This window comes from Papio anubis, chromosome 18 (genome assembly GCF_008728515.1).
Source record: "Papio anubis isolate 15944 chromosome 18, Panubis1.0, whole genome shotgun sequence".
Lineage (NCBI taxonomy): Eukaryota > Metazoa > Chordata > Mammalia > Primates > Cercopithecidae > Papio > Papio anubis.
Genome location: NC_044993.1, coordinates 6143590 through 6151158, shown reverse-complemented (window position 1 = coordinate 6151158; position 7569 = coordinate 6143590).

Below are 7569 nucleotides of genomic sequence, written 5' to 3'. Positions count from 1 at the left end.
TCTCCGTTGCAAAAGAGAGGGGTGCCAGAATGGGACTTCGGCCTGCAGCAGAATGCAGCAGATTTTATAGACAGGCTTGAGGAGGAGGTGTCTGATTTACAGAGGGCCCACAGACTGGTTGGACCAAGTGTGATGTTTACATAGCATTCGGGGAAGCTGGCCATCGCACCCTCATCTTATTAAGCAAATTGGCTTTCCACTTGGTGGGTGCCATGTTATCTGCTCCTTACTGTACACTTGGCTGGCAAAGGGATGGGAAGATGGAGCCACCGTGCTGGACTTGTGTAGACCCAGGCAGCCCCTTTCCTACTGGCACAGCTGCCAGCATTCACCCACACAAGGTTCTAGCCTGCCTTTCTATGTGCGTAGCTCGATTTTACAGGCTGCTTTTTGTTAGAAATGATTTGGGGGCTGCTTTTCATTAAAAGGAAAACCTTACTAAGGACATTCTTACCCTTCCTTAGTATCTGCCTAAATAATTTTTTTTTTGGTGGAATCTCATTCTGTCGCCCCGGCTAGAATGCACTGGTGTGATCTCGGCACACTGCAACTTCCATCTCCCCAATTCAAGCAATTCTCCTGCCTCTGCCTCCCAAAGAGCTGGAATTACAGGCGCCCGCCACCACACTAGGCTAATGTTTGTATTTTTAGTAGAGACACGGTTTCACTATGTTGACCAGGCTGGTCTCGAACTCCTGACCTCAAGTGATCTGCCCACCTCAGCCTCCCAAAATGCTGCGATTACAAGTATGAGCCACCGTGCCAAGCCAGTAATTTCTTCTTAACTGCTGTATCAATGCAGTCAGGATAGCAGAGAACTAAACAGGAACCCGAAAAGAAGCCCTCCCGCTTGGGCTCCCTCCCAACTCCCTACCAGGGGTCTCCTCCAAGAGACCCAGCAGGCCCATGCATCCGATCTTCCCCTCTGCTCCCTTCAGGTCTGTTCACCCCACAAACTTCGGGAGCCATGAGCAGAGGGCTTCCCAGGCTGCAGTTAGTCTACACAGCGTCTTGGTGTAATTTAGAAAGAGGCACCTCCTTCCTCAGGACACTTTACTTCTATCTGGAAGAACAATTGCAACATTTATTTTGTATCTAGAAAACTGTCAGGACAAATCTATAAATCTACAGCATGTCTGACATGAATGAGAGGTGTCCCTTACGTGAGATCCTTGCACACACAGTGTACAACCTGTACTCCCGGGACCTGCCTTCCTGGCTTTTCTCTAATATGTTTGTGTTCCTCCCAGCTGTACTCTCATGACTGAGAACTAAGCATTTCTGCATCTTGGGAGGATCTCTAAGGTCAAGTGGTAAAAAACAACATCTTCCTAGAGAGATCAAGTACCCACTCTGTCCCAAGGGTGATACCTTCCTGATTTAGCCTGAGGAGGCCGACTGCTTCATGGAGGACCTGTTAAAAAGGGGAAGTTAAAATGTGGCACCTTAAATATTGGCAAATATATTTTGTCTTTTACATGTGCTAGAGACCTTACGCATCTCAATCTTCACATGCTTCATTCCATTTTACAGATGTAGAAATTGAGCTACCCCATGGCTCAGCAGCTCCTCCTAACGTACCCTGTGAAATGCTATATGGTGAGGCTCTTCCCACTTCCAAATCCACTAACTGCTCAGTAAATTGGAAAACAAGAATTCGAAGAGCATAGGAGATCTGTCTATTCGGACTCACTGTCCTCCACCCTGCTTTTTTTTAAATGTGGCTCTGAGGCATTTTTGGCCATTTGCATGCCTGGGTTTGCAAGCTTGGATGCCAGTTTTCACTTAAGGAAAATTTTTACACTGCAGTCAAAAGCCATTTAAGAAATAAACGCTGGGAAGATGATAATGGAAGTGCTGGTAACCTTTAATGACGGTGGCGCTTGCAAAACGTATAGTTCAGGAAGGGCTGATGCTTGATCCAAAAAGCTCTTGTTAAAATCCAATCTTCTTCAGCAATGAGCATTAGCAGGAAATGCTTGCGATGAACAAAAACACAGGAAAGGTTAATGGCCTTCTTTGCTGTAACAATTCAGGGTTTTATCTCATGTTCCAGCTCATTCTCGGATCACGCATACATTGAACCGTGTTTTTTTTTTTTTCTTTTTGGTAATCAGGAGAAAAATTGATTACCAAAATTATAATTAAGAGCTGGGAAAATATGCAACAATTTGGCTGCTTCATTTAGCACATATTTCAGGTTAATTGCATGATTTTACTAATGAAGATATTTGCATGAATATTTTCAGTGGCTACATTCAACCTATTGTGTAATGAATACTCTGCTAAGCAGATGAGTTTACTTTTTGTTGGACTGAGAACAAAGGCCACAACCCTCAGTGAGATGTGCAAGGAGACTGTTCTAGGCTTATATGTCAGCCTCTCAATTAGTAATCTGGTATACCTCCCTGGCAGAATTTACACTGTCCACTGTAAAACCAGATCCTTTTCTAATTTTGAAAAAGACTGGAAGATTCCAAAGAAAGTGGAAAAACCACCTCTATTATCCCTTAAAAAAAAAAAAAAAAAAAAAAAAGATGTTAAAGGCCAGGCACAGTGGCTTATGCCAGTAATCCCAGCATTTTGGGAGGCTGAGACAGAAGCATCACTTGAGCCCAGGAGTTCAAAACCAGCCAAATGGGTAATACAGACCCTATTTCAAAGAAAAGATAGCCACTGTTAAGGTTTAGGGACATTCTATTCTAAATATTTCTTCTTTAGAAACTTCTAAAGAAACAAGAAGTTTCTTACCAAAATGAATTACACTGTACATATAGTTTTGTATTTAATCTACCTTTTTACTGAACAATATAAATTGTGAACACTTTTTCAATTAGTAAACGTTTTTCTGTCACCATGTAAGGGTACAAAGTTTTTCATTGCGTGGAAGGGTCACAGTTTATCTAGGTGATCCCCTTTTATTGGACCTTTAGGTTGAACTCAGTTGTTCACTGTTGTAAGTAGCAGACAGTGAACATTGTTGAAGCTCTTTGAACACATCTGGAATTATTTCCTAAAGATACATTTGTAGAGACTAAATGATTGGAAAGCCCCGATAGAGACTGCCAAATCTGACACCCTAGGAAGATACACATTTGAAATCCCACCAGCTGGGTGGGATAAGGCTTGTTTCCCTGCAGTCTCACCAACACAGGAACCAACGCCATCCTTTGAAATGAGACCCAAAAACCTGATCTCTTTGTTGATTTCGTTTCCATTTCTTTAGTTCCTAGTGGAACGAGTGACTATTTATGGGCCGTTTATGGTTCTTTATAAACTGCTGGCTCAAGTGTTTTGCCCATTTTTTAAAATTGGGGTTAATTTTGTTTTTACTGCTTTGTAAGACCTTTTTTTTTTTTTTTTTTGGTCTTAAGAATATGGCCATTAAACTGCTATATATGGTACAAATATTTTTCCATTAATTGTAATATTTTTGTATTTGTGCAATAGCCAGCTTAGCTGCAACCCCCTGGTGAGGCCAGAGCTCCCAGCAACAGAGAGTTTGCACTTTGAGCGGCTGCATGTGGAGAAAGCCGGGCCTGAGAATCAGAAGGCCACGTGCCACCGCCCCCCCAATCACCATTAGTGTCCTGAGTGAGGCAGAGGCTCCCTGGGGTGCAGATGGAGAAGGGTGGCTGGAGACAAGGGAGGGCACTGGGCTTGCCCCCTCCCAGCATTGGGCCAAGCTAAGGTTGGGTTGGGAAAAGCTTTTGTTCCCAAGCAGAGACTTCGCATGAGTTAAATCTAGAAAGCGTGAGGAAATCTCAAAAAAACACGAACGACTGTTCCTTCAAAAAGATATTTAGGCCAGGCACGCTGGCTCAAGCCTGTAATCCCGGCACTTTGGGAAAATGGTTTGAGGCCAGCAGTTCAAGAACAGCATGAACAGCATACATAGCAAGACCCCATCTCAGCAAAAAAGAAATGATATTTAGTATGATTCTGAAATACAGTGAAGGATCTTAGATCGGAGCCTGAGTTACGGAAAATATTGCTAGATGGCCTAGTATTGAACAGCGGAGTATGGATTATTTAGATAATAGTGTTGAATCAATATTGAGCTTCCTGAAATCAATCACCTCATTGTGATTATAGAAGAAGAGGCCTCGGTTCCTAGGGCACACGAGCTGAAATAGTTAAGGATAAATATCACGCTGCCTGCAACTTACTACAGCTTAGAGGCTTCCTGAGAGGACCTTGGAAGACACTCTTGGTGAACATGTGTGTTTAACAAGGCAGGGACCTAGGAGAAGGGTCTGTGTGTGGCTGTTCACTGTTCTGTTCCTGTGACTTTTCTATAGGTTTGGACGTGTTTTCAAATTAAACATTTTTAAATGCTACTAAAATTCTAGGCCTGGCCAGGCATGGTGGCTCACACCTATAATCCCAGCACTTTGGGAGGCTGAAGCAGGAGGATCACTTGAGCCTAGGAGTTCAAGACCAGCCTGAACAATATAGGGGAACCCCATCTCTACAAAAAAAAAAAAAAAAAAAAGGGAGCCAGGCACGGTGGCACATGCCTGTAGTCCCAGCTACTTAGGAGGCTGAGGTGGGACGACCACCTGAGACTGAGAGGTGGAGGCTGCAGTGAGCTGTGATGGCACCACTGCACTCCAGCCTGGGTGACAGAGTGAGACCCTGTCTCAAAGACAAAACAAAACAAAACAAAATCTAAGTGTAACAGCCAGGCTTGTTAAAGATGAACAGTTGTTGGCAGAACAAAGTCAGGATTCCTGAGTCCTCCATCTCAGAGGCAGCTTCCCAGGGGCCAATCTGCCACAGCAGCCCCAGCTCTGCCCCTGTGACCTCCCCCGCACACCCCTCAAGTCCTCTACCTCACCCCTGTTGTTCCCCACACACATCACACAGGAAAGACCTATGTTTCTTGAAAATGGTGTTATTCACACTATTTCAAACACACACAAAAAGAACAACGCAATGAACGCCCGTGTTCCCCAGACAGCATTATCACATCTTAGCCGAATGTCGCATTTCCTCAAATCTCTCTGTTGTTCTTCTTTTTTTAAAGAATAAAACATCATGGAATCGCTGGGGCCCCCATGTAGCTGCCTCTAAGCCCTGTCGTCCCCCCTCTCCTGTGGTTCCTCTCTCATCCACTGGGTGTTTCTCCTTCACCTGTTTGTTTTCAAACTTTCAATACATATGTATGCATCCACAAACAATATGTGGGTTTTTCCAGGTTTTAAAACTACATAAATATTATGCAGAGCGCATCATTCTGCGACCTGCTTTTCTGGCTCTGTGGTGTTTGTGAAATGCATCGAAGTGAATATACATGTGGTTCTAACCCATGGAATTTAACCTATGTTTCGTATTCCACTGAATTTGAATATCCCCTCATAGATTTTATCCTTTCCCCCGTAGATGGATGTGCACCTGGTATCCCCTTTTACAGGCAGTGCTGCAAGTCACCTCCTCAGCCACAGTTCCTTCAGCACCTGTGACAGTGTCAAAGGTGTTTACCTGTTAAGGAAATAAAGGGGATGGGAACTGATGGCGTGCAGCAGGAAGCACCATCTGAATCTCAGACAGAGCACATGCTCAGAGTTCAGACTGTGCGACTCAGTTCCCTGTTTTCCGTCCCTCCTGTGCTTCTTGCACGTTGTCCCCCAGCACCTGACACAGCTACTGTATCGGTCAGGGCTTTGCTGCACTAATGCTGTGTCATAAACAATCCCAGATTCCGGGGGCTCTGAAGTATGTATTGCTCGCTCATGCATCAGGCTCAGCTCTGCGCCAGCCGTGGGCTAGATTTGTCTGCTCTGTGGGTGTTCGATTCCTGAAGGGTCACTGGTTTCCCGGGACATGCTCTTCTCTTGATGAAAGGCCAAGCCAAACCATGAAAGCACAAAAGCACATATAAAGCCTCTGTCCAATGCGGCGGATATGATATCTGCTCATATTCATTGGCAAACAAAAGTCACATGGCTAAGCCTGAAATCAGCAAGAGGGGAATAGACTCTAACCACGGTGGTGCCTTGGGCAGGAGGGGAGGCAGAAGTATGTACTAAATGATGCCATCTACCCCAGGTACAGACCTTCTCTTCCTCTGTTCCTCCCACCAAACACACAACACACACACACACACACACCCCAAAGGCGTTCAAACCAAAGCGACTCCATCTTGAATTGGGGCTGGGTAAAATAAGACTAGGACCTACTGAGCTGCATTCCCAGGAGGTTAAGGCATTCTTAGTCACAGGATGAGCTAGGAGGTCAGCACAAGATACAAGTCACAAAGACCTTTCTGATAAAACAGCCTGAGGTGCCGGGCGCGGTGGCTCACACTGTAATCCCAGCACTTTGGGAGGCCAAGGCAGGCGGATCACCTGAGGTCAGGAGTTCGAGACCAGCCTGACCAACATGGAGAAACCCTGTCTCTACTAAAAATACAAAATTAACCGGGCGTGGTGGCGCATGCCTGTAATCCCAGCTACTCAGGAGGCTGAGGCAGGAGAATGGCTTGAACCCGGAGGCGGAGGTTGTGGTGAGCCGAGATCACACCATTGCACTCCAGCCTGGGCGACAGAGCGAGACTCCATCTCAAAAAAAAAAAAAAAACTCCATCTCAAAAAAAAAAAAAAAAAAAAAAAAGCCTGAGGTAAAGAAGGTGTCCAAACTCACCAAAACCAAGGTGGCGATGACAGTGCCCTCTGGTCGTCCTCACTGCTCTTTCTACGCTAATTATAATGCATTAGCCAAAAGACACCCCCACCAGCACCATGCCATTTACAAATGGCTACGTCGGGAGGTTACCCTACATGGGCTCAAAAGGGGAGAAACCCTCAGTTCTGGGGATTGCCCACCCTTTCCCAGAAGACTCATGAATAATCCACCCCTTGTTTAGCATATAATCAAGAAGTAACGGTAAGTCTAAGCAGCTGAGCAGCCCGTGCTGCTGCCCCGCCCGTGGAGTAGCCCTTCTTTATTCCTTTACTTACCTAATAAACTTGCCTTCACTTTATGGATTTGCCTCAAATTCTTTCTTGCTGGAGATCCAAGAAGCCTCTCTTGGGGTCTGGATCGGGACCCCTTTCCAGTAACATGCACACACACGCACGCACGCACGCACACACACAGATGGACAGATGCACACATGCGCGCATGCACACGCACACAAATACGCACACTTCTCACCTCTCCTCCCCAGTCACCTACCGCCCGCTCCCTGGTTCCTACCAGTTGTTTCCGGGGCTGGATTGGGTTGGAGAGTGACAGCTAGACAGGTACTGGGTGCACTGATAATAAGGGCAGCAAATGCATCATCAGAAGGGTAACAAGATGAAGAAAACAGAATCTGCCCACAAACCTCCCCAGGAGACTGAACTCATCCATTGGAAATGATCATAGGATGAGCCCCTGGAGTGGAAAGAGGGCCCCACAGGGCAAGCTCAGCTCACAAGCTACGCTAGCGGCTGCCCTCCCAGAGGTAGGATGTGGCTCACTGCAAAGCGTTCGCCCCTCACGCCCAGGCAGGTTTTGGACCCCCAGGCAGAGCTGAGTTGCTGGGGACAAGAATGCTCAGCGGCACATGACTCCTCCCAGCCT